This window comes from Halictus rubicundus, chromosome 12, assembly GCF_050948215.1.
Source record: "Halictus rubicundus isolate RS-2024b chromosome 12, iyHalRubi1_principal, whole genome shotgun sequence".
Classification (NCBI taxonomy): domain Eukaryota; kingdom Metazoa; phylum Arthropoda; class Insecta; order Hymenoptera; family Halictidae; genus Halictus; species Halictus rubicundus.
In genome coordinates, this window is record NC_135160.1 from 4,044,864 (window position 1) to 4,065,258 (window position 20,395).

General features: G+C 42.3%; 1 protein-coding gene across 2 annotated transcripts in view; it reads right to left on the minus strand.

Moving 5' to 3' along the window:
* LOC143359946 (RNA binding protein fox-1 homolog 2) overlaps positions 1-20,395 on the minus strand; it is a 437,182-nt gene that overhangs the window by 337,462 nt on the left and 79,325 nt on the right. For both annotated transcript variants that reach the window (XM_076798373.1, XM_076798374.1), the window contains exon 2: positions 12,142-12,186. The gene's annotated coding sequence lies outside the window, so the exon portion shown is untranslated. The remainder of the gene's footprint in view (positions 1-12,141; positions 12,187-20,395) is intronic.

Sequence of the window (20,395 nt, forward strand, 5' to 3'; positions counted from 1 at the left end):
GGGGACGCGAAAGAGGAAGAAAGAGTAACGCACTTTGCGCTACTTTTCAACAAGCCGCCTCGAGACGCCGACGCCGACGCCGATACCTTAAACAAGTTTGCACGCTATAGCATTAATCCCAGCAGTTTTTCAGTGGCGCGCTGGCGAAACTGTTACCTCATCTGTCACGAAGCTACCGGGCTCGCTAAAATATTTAATACTCAATGAAGAACATGGAAAAAAATCCTTCTCTCTCTCTCTCTCTCTCTCTCTCTCTCGAGGCGGAGGACGACAGTCTCCTGAAATGCTTCACGGCAAATTTACGAATCTCCCACCGACTAAATAATGCAGTTTCCTCTGCTCCGCAATTTTGCTCTCGTTTATCACGATTAACTACCCTTTGCGCATCATTCAGCAGCCAGGCACGCTCTTACTCGATGCTTTGAATCGTTGCTGATTATTAATGCCACGAATCGTTCGTCTACCGCTTCGTGTCTTCTCTGTCTCCTGCAATTTTTACGAATGTCTCCGGTGAGGTTTTTGACGGAAACGAGATTCATTATTTCATCTTTTAGGTGGATCCTTAAACTGGAGGTAGTCAATAGAATTAGCGAATTAATTCTGGCAAGACACAAATTTTAATAATTTCGGAACAAGTATTTAAGAATTTTATTCAATGTTCAATATTCAATTTCACCCAAAGAATTTCATCCAATGAATTTGGTCCAATGAATTTTATCGAATGAACTTCATTCAATGATGTACAAAATTATAGAAGCTAATGAGAATTTTTGAAACAGTTTTACATAATCCTGTATACCCACACAACAAGCATACACAATAAACAGAAATATGAATGTCAAGACGTTATGCATAGTTACAAGTGAGAAATGATTTCGCTCATTGACAAAGCTTTCCAAAAAAACGATACACAACATTATACAAATGATGGCCAGAACATTTATAAGAAGTAACTATTTGAAACCCCCAATTCAAATTTTTTGAAAAATACACAATTGACATACACATTACTATGTAAAATCAAACAACCATTTAAATTAGTATTTCCATGAATACAAGAGGAAATAATTATTTTGGACTACCCAATGTAACACATCTGAGGAAATGCTTTCTGAAATCATAATACTAAATGACTCAGGGTCGTTTAAAATACTGTGTGCCGGCACCAATGACAGCAGAACCGGCGACAGATCGTCTTCTTTCCGAGTGACTTCGGAAATTAATCGCCCTTTTAGGGATGCGACCGGGTCCCGGTTTCCCCGGTGTGTTTTCCGCCCTCCCGGGCACCAGGACAATAACGATAGGCGAACGCCGACGGCCATGATTAATCGCCTAATTGCTAATTGGCACGGTACCTCGGCAAACGAGCCTCCGTGTTTAACAAACACGCCGCGCCGTCCGTAAATACGTAAACGCGACTTATCCACCCTCGTTGGGCGCGCGGAGCTCCATCATTGTACCAGGAGACAGTGAAACATCGTTTCACGGCGCTTCTTCTACTCTGTGAGAGCAATTGATGTCGATGCAAACGTTGTCCCAGACGGTCATTGGTAGTCGGCGTTGTCGAGCGAGAAATTTATTGCTTGAAAATGTTTACCATAGAATTAGTGTCACCCAACTAGGATATATTGTAAGGTGAACACTTAATTATCGAGACGCTAGCAGTCGTTAGGAACAAAACTGAATATGGAATTGGAAGCAATTGGTACAGCTTCAGAGTAAATGTCATTAAATAAAATCCTTCAGTTTGCAAAACTAAAAAAATTTTTAGTATACCTTTACAATTTTTGAGGTTGCTCACCTGGCAATCGAAGTGTTAACCCTTAGCACTCGAATGGCGGCTGCAAGGCGCCACTAAAAATTGCTGTATCATTATTCAAAATATTTTTTACATTATTAAATTTGTTTGTATTTAATAAATTACTGAACACTTCAGAATTGCACGAGTAAATTGCACCATTTGCGTATGTATAACACGAAAAAAAAGTATATAGAAGGGAAATATTTTAGATCGGAAGAAATGTTTGGTTTTGGAGTTAAAATAGCTTCGAGTGCAAAGGGTTAATTATTAGGGTTACCCATAAGTAATCAATTATTTGCAAAGAATTTGTTCTGCCTTTAGTTCTGTGCCGATCGTTCTAAAATACGTATTCTTTTACAGTTTTCGGTAAAGCAGCCTGTGTTCAAAATATTCTAAAAAGTATAATTTTTATTACAACCCTGTAATAAAATGGCGGCGTCCGTACCTTCCGAGGATCATGTTCGTCATTGCATACCTTTTCATTTTCATGCGGGATTTAACGCAACGGTAACAACAAAGAAAATTTGCGATGTTTATGGAGATGTATTGAAGGTCAACAAGTTGCTCCCTCTGACTATCATCTTTTCAGATTTCTGGAGCATTATTTAAGAAATAAAACAATCACTTCTGTAGAAGATGTGAGAAGACACCTTCAGTCATATTTTGCTTCACGAACCCTGGATTTCTATAAGAGTGGGATTGAAAATTTGCAGGAAAGATGGCAAACTGTCCTTGATAATGATGGAGATTATATAATAAATTAAAAAATGAAAACTTGAGTTCGATACAAAGTTTGTTTTAGATTTCAAAATAATTGATCGCCCACTGTAAGTATCGATTCTTTAAGGCCTGTTACGTCAGGATCCAGTGAAAAGGGTCCCCGGTCCCAGAAAATAGCGATTTCCGCGAATCGGGCCGGCTGCGGAATCCGCATTGCAGATTTCCCAGCGATCGGCGAACAATGTTCGTCCGCGGCGATAAACCGGGCGCGTTGATAACGCCCGAGGAACGTCTTAATTTCATGCATTGGGAACGGATCGATGCCCGGGGCTCTCGGTTACCCCATAAAGCTGGTTACGGTTTGTTTCCGTGCACGGCGAACTGGTTTTACAGCTCCCTCGGGGTAACGTCACGCTCCCGGCGAACGCAGCGGGAGGAAACGGCTGCGTTCCCGATGACGTATCCTTTGTTCGCCGGGAACACGGCGCTTAGATACGCGAAAACGGTTTTACGACGGCCCCGCAAGAAGGAACATCATCCAACTGGGGACAGGATTCCGTCCTGGCTTGTCCTACAACGCTTTGATAGAGCGAAAATTGCTGCCGCGTACGACCACTCGCGAAACAGCGCCTCGACGCCACTGACAAAACAACTACACCCGAGTTTTATGGCTGTATCACGGACGAGATATAGGAGTGCACCAGTCACCTTATGGCGTTTCGTGTTGCACGATCTGTAATACCGTCTGAAATGACCTCTGCCCGAATAGGTCAGCCAGAACTGGATCACAGAGCGCACACACCATGACTGAACATACTAGTCAGAATCGAATATACTGAATGATCATGAATAAAAGTTACTTTGTATCTCGAGTTTTACTAAAAAAAACTAGGTGGTAAGATAGTCAAGGGGGTGCTTGTCGACGTCGTTGGCAAAGGGGATTTTTATAAACATTAAACAGTCGGAAATAATAGGTTTATCAATTGCTATCACGGCGATCGAGATCTAGCGAAAGGAGATGGGGTGGGGAGAGTTGCGCATCGCTGCGCACGTGCGCACCTGAGCTCGGCGAGCGCGCTCAGTCAGTCGGGACGGGCACTCCGGCAGGAGCGGATGGGCTCCGGGATCAGGAGGACCGTGAACTCGGGGTTGACCAGGGTCATCCTGAGCTGATCTGGACCACGCTGACCTCCCTGGCCTACCCTTGTCCACCTTGGAGTTGACCAGAGGTCCTCCAGTGCTGCCCTGACTTACCCTTTACTACCTCGTCGTTGTAAGAAAGGGACCTAGGAGGACTATTGTGGTGAGACCTGGTCAATCGATATTATTCACAATTTGCTATAACCTATAAATTACAGTATCTTAAAAGTTGTGGATAATACCGAGCCAATAGCTGCACCTTTGGAGTTTGCGTTAATATAGTATAGAGGCATGCAAGATTTCCTAGATGTGAGAGCAAATGTACTGAGAAATTAATTTAAAGAATTTGTAAATAAATATTGCCGAGTATATCAAACCTATTCCCTTCCGTAATATCTTGTAATGCTATGCTATTTTCCCTCGGAACGAAATATATTATTCAAGCTAGTTCATTTGATTTTTTCGAGTCTTCAAGGTCCAACTAGTCAAAAAGAATGTTATCAACGACATTGTTCCAGATGAAATTGCTCGCTGCATACTATACTGTTATCCGCAGTATAATTACGAAATTCGTGGAAATGACTCCAAACGCGACACACAATTTTAACCACATTCACTCGTTCAATTCACAATAAATCCCACCGTCGTCCGAACCGGCTACCGCATCAATCCACGGAACATTTTCAATGATTACAGTGAAATTGACACTCCGAATACGCGAAAGCGAACTTATTTATTTCGATCACCATTCGTCTCACTCTGTGAAAATAATGTCCCCGAACATGCTTCCCAGCACCGCCGAATAGATTTTTATATTGCGCTTTGTTTCCGTCACAGACTGAACTGTTGTTCGAGGATTTTATGATTCGAGAATGAACATTTGTTTGCGGATGAAATCCTTTTTCCAGCGGCCCCGACACGGATTTAATAAAAATATGTTTGTAAAACATGGGACGCGCGTAAAGCTTGTCCTCGCGAGAAGCAGCACTGTTTAAAGCGTGCTGCAACTCCGAAAAAAACATGGAAAATGTCAAAACAGCGGAAACGGTTAGATATACGTGACAGGTAACGAGCAAAACAGCACGGGGCCGCTGGTTTATCGTGATGGGGCCAATACTTTATTGTGATAGAAATCGCTGTACCGGAGCGACAGTGGAATAGAAACTTCGAAAACGACCGCAGAAAATGTTCATTCTCCCTGCAAGTTAATTAACGCGGTAATTAAGCGATTAATCCTGCATGATGTTTCTAGTGGCAACGCATTTCGCTTTAAACTGCTGTAATTTACCGATCAATAATAATTTTATCGAGAATTTTACCCAAAATTCCCGTCACTCTATTTAAAAATGGAGCCTGAGAAAATACGTTCGATTTCACCGTGTCCTGTTCAGCTCACAAATTTCGGCTTCGATAAAATTGTTAGATCCCGAAATTAAAACAGCTTCAGAATTAAGAGAGCCAATTCAAAGGACGCATCGGTCCAATCCTCGCCTAATCGTGCGAATACTTTACCGCGCTAACAGCTCGAACTCTCGACACCCCGAAAGAAAGCGGGCGATCGTTAGCCGGTTCCAGAAGAGGACACTGAAACGAGGGGAGCAATCGCCTGGGCGTTTACGCGGCGATGCGAGGGAGTCTCGAACAACAAGCGGGACGGCGAAGTCAAAAGGGAGAAGAAAGGGCGCGAGGTCAAAGGAGGATCTGTCTTCGGGTCGGGAGATGACGCGCGACGAATCGATGTACGCGCGGCGAGGGTCGCAGTCGCGGGAGTGGTCGTTTGATTAAACCGCGTGAGGATGCAGCTGCGGGCTTAAAGGTGCGAACGCGAGAACGAACGGGTGTGGAGAGAGGGAAAGAGAGAGAGGGAGAGAGAGAAGAAGGGAGAGAGGACTCGTCGCGAAGCCAGCTTTTCGTGATCGCCGGAGCGTGGCAGGCTGCTCAAACCCCGCGCTCGTCGATTCTCCGCTCGAACTTCCCTCCGCCTCGATATTCATCGTCGCGACGAACGACTGCACGCTGAAGAAGGGGGTGGAGAACGCTGGAAAAGAGGATGCCTGGGGACCGAGGGCGGACGCGTACCACCGGAAGGCGAAAGAAGGAGCAGGCGACGACGCAGAAGTGCCGTCAAGTGGAATGCAAGGTGATGCAGACGCTTCTTCCTCTCTGTTTCGCTCGCTCGTTCGCACGCTATCCGCTCTCACCCTCTGCCCACCCTCCTGCCTTCCCCGTCGTCCCTTTCATTCTGCCACCCCCGACACTATATATTCTATTCTGCTTGTCCGGCCGAACCAGTTTCCGGTTTTCTGCTATCGCCGCCGTCTGCCCCCTCTATCCTTCTAACCATTTTTATTTATCTTCGCGCCCGCTCTCTGTGTCCATCTTCATCTTTCCGTGAGTTTATCTCGACCAGTATCCATCAGGTTTACCTCCGTCTCTGTATCCTTATTTTATTTTCTAGGTCCACATCATTCTTATTCTCAGCTTATCTTTACATCCATTTTTGTTTATCTCCACCCTCGACCCTCTGTCTCCGTCGTCTTCCTTTCTGGGTTTATCTCGACCTATCTGCCTCGTTCAAAGTTCAAAGGAAAATGTATTTTCTCTCTTATTATTGTCTCTTCGGTCTTGTATCGAATTTATTCGTTCGTACCGTAAATCCGCGGTCAGCGTTTATTTCCGCAACAGTCGTTACTGTTACAACGTATTGCTCGACGCGACTACGTGTGAAATACGAGCTGAAATATTGTCACAGAAAAAGTAGTTATAATTCTAGATAACGACGCAAGATTAAGTTTTAAGGTGCAATTCGAAACGGTGAGAAGTTGCTACCAGCTTATGAACCCTTTGCGGTCGTATTAAGTTTACACATTGGTGTCATGTTACAACATTGATTAATTCTTCTTTAAACTTTAGATATGTGTAACACAATAATATGTTTTAATTTTATGTTATGTAAAACCTATATTTTCTATTTTTCTTGTCAACTTAATATCGATATGGTTCTTTGCTGTGGTGGCTGAGAGCAGACGTACGATTGGAACGGTAAGAAAGCTTTGGTGGCTGAGAGTAGACATACGACCGCAAAGGGCTAAAATAAAGAAGAATGGAAGAAGACCGACCGAAGAATGAAGACGAGAATATTTTAGACAGATTTAAGATTAAAGAAAGTACAAAATCCTGTAAACAACAACTACAGGAAGAATCTCCACCCGCGGTATTTCTGAGACAACCCCCCCCCCCCCTTATCATTGCTACTCCCCTTAATCGCACGGTTCGCTTTTTGTCCCCACATCCGGTCCCCTTATCGTTTATTTCCCCGCTACGTTATTTCTCCCTCCGTCCTCGCAAAGGAAACACTTCTCGGCCTTTCCTTTCAGCCTTATTTTATCTCCCTCGACCGTACGCAGTCTCGATATCCCTGTCACATATCTCTCTCTCTCTCTCTCTCTCTCTGTCTGCTCTCAAGCGATTTTACCATGCGGAGCACGCGCTGGTCGCAAGAATGAAAAGTACGACGTTACGTGGCCGGCTATTCTGTCTGGCTCGATGCGTTCTTTACTCGTTCTCGTCCTTCCCGCGTTTTTCGTCACCCCTTTTCCCTATCTATCTTCAACCCCCTCTCTCTCCCTGTGTATACAGGGTGCCCCATAACTGGTGGTACAACCGAGCAGGGGGTGCTTCTACATGAAAAACTGAGTCGAAAATATAGAATAAAATTTTTTGATACAAGGCTTTGTTTTCGAGAAAAATTAGTTTGAAAATTTGTCTAGTGCGCGTGCACTCGGCTTACTCGCGGCTCAACGGACTTTATTCTGAGTTACCTCAACCTTCTTTCGCAAAGGTTTTCGAGGTTTGTATACATCGAATAAATCGAAGGTCGAGGTTACAATGTTAGAATTACCTTTGAGGAATTCGTTTAATTCATAAATTGTTGGAAGTGCTGTCCACGTTGTCGTAGACATAATTGTGCTCTTCGTATTAAGTTCCTTCGAACCTCTTGTAATGCGCAATTATTATGTTGCTTTAAGTGTTCAAACGCTATCACAATTTTTTGTTGTAATTGTTCGATACTCGTTATGTGATCACGATACACAATCGATTTCACCTGACCCCACAAATAAAAATCTAACGGTGACAAATCCGGAGATCGTGGCGGCCAAGGTACTCTGCCACCGTGACCGATCCAGCACTGATCATTTTCACTTAAAAAACGTCTTACTTCGCAACTGTAGTGCGGTGGTGCTCCATCCTGTTGAAAAATTAGCGTTCTTCGAATCCCGTTGAGCCGCACGTAAGCCGAGTGTACGCGCACTAGACAAATTTTCAAAATAATTTTTCTCGAAAACAAACTACTTTCTTGTAGCAAAGAATGTTATTCTATATTTTCGACTCTGTTTTTCATGTAGAATCATCCCCTGCTCGGTTGTGCCACCAGTTACGGGACACCCTGTATACATTTCACTGAAAAAGGATCAGACCGCACCTGCGAGTGTGTGCGCGCACTCCATTCCTGATTTCTTCTCGTCGCTCCCTCGATAACGCCCCCGTCACGTTCCCTTCCCCGCGCTTTTTCCGACCAACATTATTTCTCCCGTTACGTCCGCGAGGTAAAAGGTCCGGGGATCGATGATCGAGGACTGGATCGCGACGAGCACCGGGAGAGAAGACCGGACCCCGAACAAGATTCCCGGAGAAATTGGATGAAACGTTTCGCTGGATGACAGGTGTTTTCCGTTCGACGCGGAAACTTGCCGGAGTTTCTTCCCCGGGAGTTGAGAAACTGCGGGAACACGTCGCACTGATAATACAGGGAAAAGTAGCCGGATGCGCGCTGGTCAAATTGCACTGCCGCGAATTACATCGGACACTTTTTATTCATCCTGGCAAAAGAGCGCCGGATTTTATCGATTTCCTTGCGACGCACAGTGGGCAATTTGGACGAAATCGGATTCAAAATCAAAGAACTTTCGATAGAAATGAGGTAGAGCGATGAAACTTTTATTTAAATTAAAGCTGAAACTTTGTAGAATATGGGAAAAATAGGGAGATTATTACCATCCAATCATTTCAACGAAAAAATGACTTCATTAGTTTTTGTCACAAAAATCTATTTTTTGCAAAATCCTGAGGTCGTAGACAAATTTTGAGACCAGATTTGAAATCAGCGTGAAAAAATCTATGGGGAATGATGTGTAGCATGTTAAACAAAAATTTTTTCCGCGCGTGCTATTGGAAAAACTAAAATTTTCTTGAATTTGTGCGCGTTTAACGAATTTTCTCGAGGTTAAAAAACGTTCGTACCACAATCACTCTATTTTTCCGATAGTCTACAAAGTTGCAGCTTTCATTTAAAAAAAATTTCATCGCTCTACCTCATTCCTATCGAAAGTTCCTTGATTTTGAATCCGATTTTGTCCAAATTGCCATCTGTGCGACGCACAGTGGTCCCAAATTGCCAAAACGTGGTCAAAACCCCACAACTTATTAAAAACTTATTGGTTCTGCTTGAAAATTGGTATTAGGTCGTTTTTGGGGTCGCTGATCACGAATATGAACTTGAAATTAGAAAAAACAAAATGGCGGATCCAATATGGCGGACACATACATTAAAAAATTCTTGATTCTGCTTGAAAATTGGTATTAGGCCGTTTTTGGGGTCGCTGATCACAAATTTGAAATTAGAAAATTCGCTGTCTCGTATTGACCTGAACGACCTCTACCCTTTGTATTGTATACAGTAGGTATTCTATTCGCACTTCATAGTTCCCAAAGAAGAAAGAATTGAAGAATTGCTGGTCTTTTTACGTACAATAAGAACCCGTAATAAAAAATATAGGTTTCCATTTGAAAAAACAAAGTTGACCTTCAAATGACCTTGAAAACGCCATCCAAATAAAAAACTGATACTGCATTGGGCACGTGGTTTACACATTTTTAATACTTTTCATACTTTTCGAGATATTCGGCTGGAAAGTTTTCAAATGAACAGCCGATAGAAAAACAGCGTTCGTGTTTGAAAAATATAAAAAAATTTCGGATATATGATTCTTTATAAGAAAACTGACATTCTATTCAAAATCTGTTTAAATTTTACAGAAAGATTTAGTGCATATCTCTAACAGTTTGACAAGAAATGCAAGGAAAGCACATAAAATACCTACTCTGCGTTACAAAAAACAGTGCTACGACCACAGACGCAGCTAGGAGCAGCTAATTTTTGTTAGAATTGCAAGATAATACTATGTAGTAGAAGCTCCAACAAGTTTTAGCGATGGACCGTGCGGGACTTGCAACTTTTACTCTACATCTTAAAAATGTATGCCTTCACTTTTACTCTCTCTTTGCATACATAGTTATCAGTTAACAATAAACATTTGGCACTAAAAACTATGCAACTTACCTCCACGAACGGCATCCATAATGCACAATTAAAATCGAAACGTTTCAACACAATTTGTACTCTGTGCACTTGAAATTCGCAATGTGCTTCACAAGCTTAAAAAGGTATGGTCTGATGAACTCGAAGTTCGGACTGCGACTCTTAGTCAGGTATTAAAAAACGACCTTTTTGCTGTTTACCCCCACTTAGAAACACTCTTGGAGTAACCAACCCCATACTTAAAACTTACCTAGCTGAAAGTTCATATTTTAGGTTTTGGCCACGTTTTCCGGCTTTGGTGCCACTGTGCGACGGTCGCAGATACGGTTTAATGGCTTTGCAAATTACTTCTTTACACTCTCGCGTACCTGCCTGTCGAATTTTATTCGCCTGCGAATGTTCTGACGATAGCTACGCGCGATTTTGTAAAAGTGTGATTGCTCTGCTGTTGAAAGGGCACCGGATTTCATCGATTTCTTTGCGACAGCGTTCGATAAAGTTTAATAGCTTTATGGATCGCTTCTTCATACTGTTGCGTATGAAATGGATAGACTGTTTAAATTAATACATGCCTCAGAATATAATATAAAAGAACTCGCGTGTAATATTGTGGTATTAAACTTTCAAGCTGGTTTCCAGTCGATCGGTTCCGGAATTAATTTCAGTTCCGCGGAATCGTACGCTCAGGCTGCGATCGGAATATACGTAAGAGCTTCCATTTCAAGATGAATAAATATTCATCCTTGCAGATGGGATTCCGATAAACACGAGAAACGATTCATTAGAAATCAAAATATCGCGTATCGGGGCAGAGCACGGGCAACACGGGAGGCGTGTACACGGCTCCGGCGACTGCATAAGGGATGCAATATCGGATGCCGAGTAAATAATATTCCAAGTTTACGGGAGTTTCAGCGCGAACTCTCGCGAACCCCGTGGAATCTCCATACTCGCCGCCCTCGTCTGATCGTGCACGTCTGAATCCACTTCCGCGTCTTCGTTTAAACGTTTATGTCCCGCAGGCACTTCGAACCTTTCGCCGCGAACCAAATATTTGTTACTGCGAACTTCCTGTACCTATTAATCGTCTTCGGAGTCGGTCGAGCGGCACGTTTCATGGAAAAGTGGATTTTCTGGTTAAACTTTGCCTCAGCAAACCAGAAATTTTTAACTTTTTTAAATGCAATCCAGTAGATCTTGGCAAGAAAATGCTGAAAATCCAAGTTTTAATGTTAGGAATTCACTGGTTCAAAAGCTGAGCGATTTTAAGCGTTTTTGATAGGCAAGGGCGCCGCCATGTTTATATACACTCAGCGTTGCGCGTCGTCCAGCGAGCGGAGCCGCTAGGTGGCAGCACAAACACTCACATTCTCCGCTCATTGGACGATGTCTGACTACATACCAATATGGCGGCGCCTTTACCTGTCAAAAACACTGACCTTTGCAAATCTTTACACATAACATTTGAACTACTGATCTCCTAGGATTAAAACTTGGATTTTCAAAATTTTCTTGCAAAAATCCACTGGATTGCATAGAAAAGAGTTAAAAATTTCTGTTTTCCTGAAGTAAAGTTTAGTCGATTTTCTTATTCTTCAACTTCCTACGATGCCGTATGTCTCATTACTACACTGCGGACTTTGTGTATTGTATTTATAGCAAAAATGAGTATGTACATTTTAAAACAGTAGTCAATTCAACCAATTATTTTCCACTTCACGGCTCTGCATTTTTCTCTTTACTGTTCATATTAGTATGTACGATTCGATACGTACGGCTGAATCTTTGTTACGCCAATTTAATTTATGTCAACTTTATAAATGCTAGGAATGGAAAAATCACCCGGTTGCGAGCTTACCATCGGAAATGTGCTTAATACTGACTGGGAACGAATGGAAGGAGGATAGCAGTAAGAAATAATATGAACACAATTTACCCCGGCGATGGGCTAAGGAAAAGAAAATTGGTTCGTTCAGGCTCAAGGCACCGGAAAGAAAGTTACCGAACGTTTTCCCGTTCGAGTTACAGCCAGACGATAAAGCAATTCCTTAAGCCTGTACCAAATCCCGACGTTGCCATCGGCGACATTAATGTCACTCACCTGACAGCAGTAAGAAAACTCGGACCGGACGAGGCTGGCTGAGGTCTGTAACAAACATAACAGATTGCCGAATTATATTATGGTCGAACGAAAGTCTTATATCAGTATGCCGAATTATATTAGGGTTCGCTGACCTTGGTCGGGCCAGTGAATAATTTTCTGACTTTCTCCTATTAGAATTTTCTATCTAGATCTATTTTTTAGCGAATACAGCAAAAGAATTTACCGTTTCACTTTCTGGTCTTGTTAAAATTATTAAGAGAAAATTGTAAAGAGAAATACCTTTCAAAGGAACATTATACTTAATTTTAACACTAGATTTACGGGACCCGTCAAAATGACGGATTCTAATATTTCTAATTTACGATTATTGAGATTGTGAAGATCCACCTACGTGGAATTACTCAACAAATTTATTTCTAAAAATGGCTAAAAAACTTGAATAGACATATTCTTCTTATTATTATAAAGTAATGTAAAATATTCGCTTCTAGTGCTCCGTAAGCCTAGTGTTAATATTGCTAAAACACAAAACAGTAAAAGAATTCAAGTGTAATACATCTTTGACTGGCAAAATGATCGAAGAGAGTACTTTGTTTAAGGATTTGGGAGAAATATTATTTTATTAAAACGATTAAGGTGATCCAAGGACAAGGTTTATGAGCAAATGATTTCGACACGATTAACGCGTTTTCCGGCGGTACAGGTTTGTAACGGGTCCGGTGAAACGGCCTGTAGGGGCGATCGTGTTCACGCGAGCGTTCCGCGCGCGGAAATGGAAATGCACGCGCGACACGCAGCTGTTTCGCATACGGGATGCAAGCCGGGCTCGAATTTCATGAAGTCCGCCATGCCAACTCCCATCCCTCGAAATATCAATTCGTCCGGCAACGCGTTTCGATTCGGTCACGGCTCTCTCTCTCTCTCTCTCTCTCTCTCTCTCTCTCTTTCTCTCCGTATCTCTTTCGCGTCGTCGAGCATACATTTTTACGCCGGTCTCCGTTTGTCCGTATTGGATCGGTCGCCGCGACAAACGGAGAGCTCCTTTGAAATTTTTTAATGCCCGGGACTGAAGCTGCTTGATACCGCGGTATTTCTCGCCGGCGTGTATCAACGGGAATCAATAAAAATGATTGCGTTTGCTCCCGGATTCGAGCGGCCGAACGGTCGATCGTCGTCGTTTTTAAACACGCGAACGGCGAAAGAGCATTGTGTGACGGATCGCGCGTGTACGAGCTCGTATTTCTTTTTTTCCGAGTTTGTATACGTTTTATAATTGGAGTTTATCGATTTTGCAAATATTTTCGGAATAAAGCTTCCGGGTGGCAGTCGTTTAAACGGGGCTGCGTATAAATACGAATCCCTGTAATAAATAGTTTTTTTTTGTGCGGAGGTGCACGAGTTGTATGGGACAATTAGGCATGGAGAATTTGCGTGCATTGTTGTTTTCAAGAATACGTTGTTTGTTACATTTTACGAAGCAAGGAGCTCCAGTAGACTGCGATACTTCATGCCAAATCAAATCTTTGTGCATCAATTACAAGATGCAGACGCTAAGTAACCAATCATTTCTCTCGTTAATCGTTTAACTATGTTGAAAGTTATATGTTGACCTTGAATTCGTAACTGTTTTTGTCATAAACGCGTAAAATCCGCGGTCAATTAATTAGAAGATTTTGATTTGTGGTACCATTTAACGTCCACACACTTCCTCGCAGCTTCGACAGGACAGACAGGTACAAAATAGAAAAATATAATATTGATCGAGTAGATCGTGATGTACGTACAGACGTTGAACATTTTTGCATCGAGGAAGAGCACGGAAGAAAAAGAACAACAGGGTGCAGGTCGCAGAGGGACGCGATACAGATTGTCGAACGTCGGTTAAGCCGTTTTCCATGACAGAGAACGCACATTAGCGGCGTCCGGGCGTTAATGTTCCACCAGGTGGGAGCGGGAAGTGGAACTCGATGTATCGCCCGAGGTACGAATGCAGGAGAGGAACAGTCCGCGGTTGGCATTAAAACTAAACGCAGTTAAATCGAGTGTTGCACGCCGGGACGCTGAGCGTCGCGTGCGCCGCGGGCATTAACGTGCCATTGTAATGTATTCCACGTTCTTCGGCTTCGTTTCGTTTGGCGTCGAGGCCGCTGGCTACAGAAACACCCAAAACAAGCTTTGGAACACCCTGTACCCGGGCTTCGTTATCAAGAGACGCAATCTCTCCTTTGAAACTCCAAATCTTGTTCTACAACCCTCGCTAATTTTTCTGAATTGACCCCTTGCACTACAATTTATTCAGAAATCATTTTTGGACGCAAACCTCTACAATATTCGATTTTTCACAATACTTTCAGGCCTTCCTGAAGTAACCCCTCGCACAGCAATTTATTTAGAAAATAGTTTTCTGACACAACCCTCTATATTTTGTTTTCTGCAACCCTTGCAAATCTTTCTCCGTTAACCTCTTACACTGCAATTTGTTTAGGCAATCGTTTTCCCACACACAACCCTCTTTATTTTAGTTTAATTAACCCCTTGCACTGCAATTTATACAGAAATCATTTTTGGACGCAACCCTCTACAATATTCGATTTTTCACAATACTTGCAAGCCTTCCTGAAGCAACCCCTCGCACAGCAATTTATTTAGAAAAAAGTTTTCTGACACAACCCCCTATATTTTATTTTCTGCAACCCTTGCAAATCTTTCTCCGTTAACCTCTTGCACTGCAATTTATTTAGGCAATCGTTTTCCCACACACAACCCTCTTTATTTTAGTTTAATTAACCCCTTGCACTGCAATTTATTCAGAAATCATTTTCGGACGCAACCCTCTACAATATTCGATTTTTCACAATACTTGCAAGCCTTCATGAAGTAACCCCTCGCACTGCAATTTACTTAGAAAAAAGTTTTCTGACACAACCCTCTATATTTTGTTTTCTGCAACCCTTGCAAATCTTTCTCCGTTAACCTCTTACACTGCAATTTGTTTAGGCAATCGTTTTCCCACACACAACCCTCTTTATTTTAGTTTAAATAACCCCTTGCACTGCAATTTATTCAGAAATCATTTTCGGACGCAAACCTCTACAATATTCGATTTTTCACAATACTTGCAAGCCTTCCTGAAGCAACCCCTCGCACAGCAATTTATTTAGAAAAAAGTTTTCTGACACAACCCCCTATATTTTATTTTCTGCAACCCTTGCAAATCTTTCTCCGTTAACCTCTTGCACTGCAATTTATTTCGGCAATCGTTTTCCCACACACAACCCTCTTTATTTTAGTTTAATTAACCCCTTGCACTGCAATTTATTCAGAAATCATTTTCGGACGCAACCCTCTACAATATTCGATTTTTCACAATACTTGCAAGCCTTCATGAAGTAACCCCTCGCACTGCAATTTACTTAGAAAAAAGTTTTCTGACACAACCCTCTATATTTTGTTTTCTGCAACCCTTGCAAATCTTTCTCCGTTAACCTCTGGCACTGCAATTTATTTAGACAATCGTTTTCCCACACACAACCCTCTTTATTTTAGTTTAATTAACCCCTTGCACTGCAATTTATACAGAAATCATTTTTGGACGCAACCCTCTACAATATTCGATTTTTCACAATACTTGCAAGCCTTCCTGAAGCAACCCCTCGCACTGCAATTTACTTAGAAAAAAGTTTTCTGACACAACCCTCTATATTTTGTTTTCTGCAACCCTTGCAAATCTTTCTCCGTTAACCTCTGGCACTGCAATTTATTTAGACAATCGTTTTCCCACACACAACCCACTTTATTTTAGTTTAATTAACCCCTTGCACTGCAATTTATTCAGAAATCATTTTCGGACGCAACCCTCTACAATATTCGATTTTTCACAATACTTGCAAGCCTTCATGAAGTAACCCCTCGCACTGCAATTTACTTAGAAAAAAGTTTTCTGACACAACCCTCTATATTTTGTTTTCTGCAACCCTTGCAAATCTTTCTCCGTTAACCTCTGGCACTGCAATTTATTTAGACAATCGTTTTCCCACACACAACCCTCTTTATTTTAGTTTAATTAACCCCTTGCACTGCAATTTATACAGAAATCATTTTTGGACGCAACCCTCTACAATATTCGATTTTTCACAATACTTGCAAGCCTTCCTGAAGCAACCCCTCGCACAGCAATTTATTTAGAAAAAAGTTTTCTGACACAACCCCCTATATTTTATTTTCTGCAACCCTTGCAAATCTTTCTCCGTTAACCTCTTGCACTGCAATTTATTTCGGCAATCGTTTTCCCACACACAACCCTCTTTATTTTAGTTTAATTAACCCCTTGCACTGCAATTTATTCAGAAATCATTTTCGGACGCAACCCTCTACAATATTCGATTTTTCACAATACTTGCAAGCCTTCATGAAGCAACCCCTCGCACAGCAATTTATTTAGAAAAAAGTTTTCTGACACAACCCTCTATATTTTATTTACTGCAACCCTTGCAAATCTTTCTCCGTTAACCTCTTGCACTGCAATTTATTTAGGCAATCGTTTTCCCACACACAACCCTCTTTATTTTAGTTTAATTAACCCCTTGCACTGCAATTTATTCAGAAATCATTTTCGGACGCAACCCTCTACAATATTCGATTTTTCACAATACTTGTGAACCTTCCTGAAGTAACCCCTCGCACAGCAATTTATTTAGAAAAAAGTTTTCTGACACAACCCTCTATATTTTGTTTTCTGCAACCCTTGCAAATCTTTCTCCATTAACCTCATGCACTGCAATTTATTCAGAAATCATTTTCGGACACACCCCTCTACAATGCAAGCCTTCCTAAAGTAACCCCTTGGTCTGCAATTTATTGAGAAAATAATTTTCAAACACAACCCTCTACATTATTCTATTTTCCATAATACTTGCAAGTCTTCTTAAAGTAACTCCTCGCACTGCAATTTATTTAGAAAATAGTTTTCGGACAAAACCCTCTGCATTATGTTTTCTACAAGCCCTGTAGTTAGACATCACGGGACAAATTAATCGCCTGTGACATGCGAAATAAATTTGATGTGTCCGAAGGAATTATTCAATTAATTCATCATTTGGGTAAGCTTAACGATGAATTATTCTTTTTCAGTAATAATATTTTCTGCTAATATTAAACAATATTTTCAAGGGGTTAAACAGTAAAAAGGAGGAATTAAACGTTGCGTTCCTCGACGAATAAATAAAATCGCGAGCGGTGGCGACGCAGAGAATTCCGCGTGGACATTCTGCGAACGGAAGAAATAAACGGCCGAGAGTCCGTCGACATATTTTCCTCGGAGCCCGGATCGTTCGATAATCTGCCACCTGTTAGGCTTAAAAGTGTCCGACGCGTCGTTAGGACCGGAGAGCCCGGAAAAATGGCCGGCTATAAACACCGCGCGACGATATATATTCGCGAGCGGGCGCGAAGCCGTAAATAAACGCGTCCGAACGAGTCAAGAAAATTTATCGCGGCTGATTTTTCGTCTGGACCGGAAACAGCTCCGAATATCTCGCTCTATAGACATCGGAGCCCATCGTCGGCCTTGGGCGTTTTTATAATAACTCCACCCCCCATTCGTCCACATTTTCTGGCTCCACATATTCGCCAACTCTCTGGGATCAGGGCTTTTTACGACAATTCTTGTATAATATGTTGCGATAAATCAGTCCGCTATGACTCAGTCTCTTTTGCGTTAGTATGCTCGAGTCTGTACGGTAAGAATTTTTGATATTGTTCTTGCGATAATTTCTTTGTTCTTGTTTCTCATTCGGGAATGCAATATTGTCTGTAAATTTGCGAAGTGATCGTAGAAATATTATTTAGTATATAGGATCGCGATTTTATAAGATGTATTGAACAACTTTCAACATTTCCTCCGCAATTTTAACCAATTGAAATTTTTAAAAAATTAAAAAAAAGTCTGAGTCGTGAGATGAAGTATAAAATAGTGAAAAGATTAAAAGAATTGAATGTTTGTACTGTTTGTCTTTGCGGATTTTATGCATTTATGACGAAAATTAGTAGGTGTAATTTTAAGTAGCGAAAATATTAGAAAGATTTATACATACTATTATATTATTTTCAATCTTCTGAACATAATAAGAAAGAAATTAAATTTCTGTTTCTGTTTCTGTTAGTTAAAAAATTGTTATCCCGCATAAAGATCCGCAGTCTAATTATAATTTTGACGAGTTACATAAATTGTGGAACACACAGAGGCCACAGTCTATATAAAATAAAATGCTGGTTATATTTCGAACAAGATATCAGAATGTTAATATTCAAAGAACAAAATGAAACCAATTAGACCACTCAATCAGGCAAAGTAAATGTCTTCGATAGGCAGTAAATTTTCGATAGGCACCACGCCTATCGCATCAATCGATCCCGCAAGAACATCCTGGACCGCGGCTATTTCGCCTAACGTCCCCAGAAAGTGCAAGCTCACGATCCCCGGAACGGGGCCGCGCGTGATTTCGAGAAGGAAGTCATTAAAAGTCCCCGGTTGTTCTCCGAATCGATCGAATACCGGCGTGTCGACGTCGGAGGACTCTCCTGGCTCTCCTGGAATTTTTATCGAAAGGTCCTCCTCCGAGGCGTCGCGTATTACTTCCATCCCGGAATTTTCATCTCGGCCTGTCCGCCGCCGAGTCCGACCCCAGCCTCGAATAATTTCCATTCCTTCGTTTGTTTAATTATACCCCGGGCTGGCCTCCCGGATCGTTGCTTCGAGCCTCGATCCTCTCCTCCGGTAATTACTGAAGCACGCTAAGATCGCTCGCTGCCTGTCAATGCTTAGGCTCGCGTGCTCGCTCCGACCCTTCCGTCTATTAATACTATTATTATTTTTATTTCTCTCGGGCCACTTGCCGAGCACCACCTTCGCTTCGGATTACTATTCACCGTACAACGTTGTCATCGTTTTCTATTTTATTTCTCTCAAATGTACTTTTATTTAATGCTGCATTTACATTATTTTCCCGGAGACGAAGGTGACCTTCAGAATTTGTAAACGTCGCTCAAGACGAATTCACTTCTGAGGACCACAATCACTTCCAAGGTCACACAAGGTCAAATAAGAGAAACGTCTTTTTTCGCGTCTCAGACCCGCAATATGTTTCTTACGACATAGCACCCATCGAGGTAAAATATTGCGTAACATTAATAGCATTACCAGCAACATTTCTATTGTCATCACAGGGACAAAAACGCTTTGAAATAAATTAAGAAATTAATTTCGGTGACTCAATTCGTGAGCCACGGGGATTCAGGAAGATTGAAAATTGCAAGGAAACCATAAAAATCGTCTCACAAAAGCATAGATTTGCAACAGATATTTTCTTGCGGGGCGCCTCGCAGAATTTATGTTTTGGCATTCGTTAGAACTCGAGGTATTCCAGCAAAGGAGGAGCCGGCGTGCTGGGAGATTCATCTCGTCGAATCTGACACGTAATTCCGAACCGCGACTTCGATCTGGGGACCGGTGACAAGACCGCCATTACCCCGGGAATTCGAAAAGACGGCGCTCCCGCAGGGTTCGTCCGGGTTCCCACGAAATTCTGTCGGGTTCCCTTATTCCTCGGGAAAATCCCTCGATCGCAGAGTCTAGGCGTGAGCCTTGGTCGATCGAGACGATGCTCTCTCCCTCCCCTCTCTCCCTCCGTTCTGTTCCCACGTGCACAGGACATTTCCTGGCAGCCGTGGCTCCGGAGGAATTTTTATTGGACGCGAGGCGACGCGACGCTGTCTCGCCATCGATTTCGCATCAGCCAGCCTCTGAGGAACTTGGACGGATGGCCGCCAGTTCCCCGAGGCCCTGCACAACTTAATTAAGGCCGTTTAGCCGACGACAGGATGGTTGCCGCGTTCTTCTGTCGCTCCGCGAGCCGAGGCTGCCTCGCTGCGAGCAGCATGCGGGAAAATTCAAATTTTCGTTCTCGATGCGTGGATCGTCGATTGCTCGCGTTCCTGCATTTTTTGGCTGGAAATTCTGTCAACCCCTTCCACTACAATTTATTCAGAAATCATTTTCGGACACAACCCTCTACAATATTCGATTTTTCACAATACTTGCAAGCCTTCCTAAAGTAACCCCTTGGTCTGCAATTTGTTTAGAAAATAATTGTTGGACACAACCCTGTATATTTTGTTTTCTGCAACCCTTGCAAATCTTTCTCCGTTAACCTCTTGCTTTGCAATTTGTTTAGGCAATCGTTGTCCCACACAC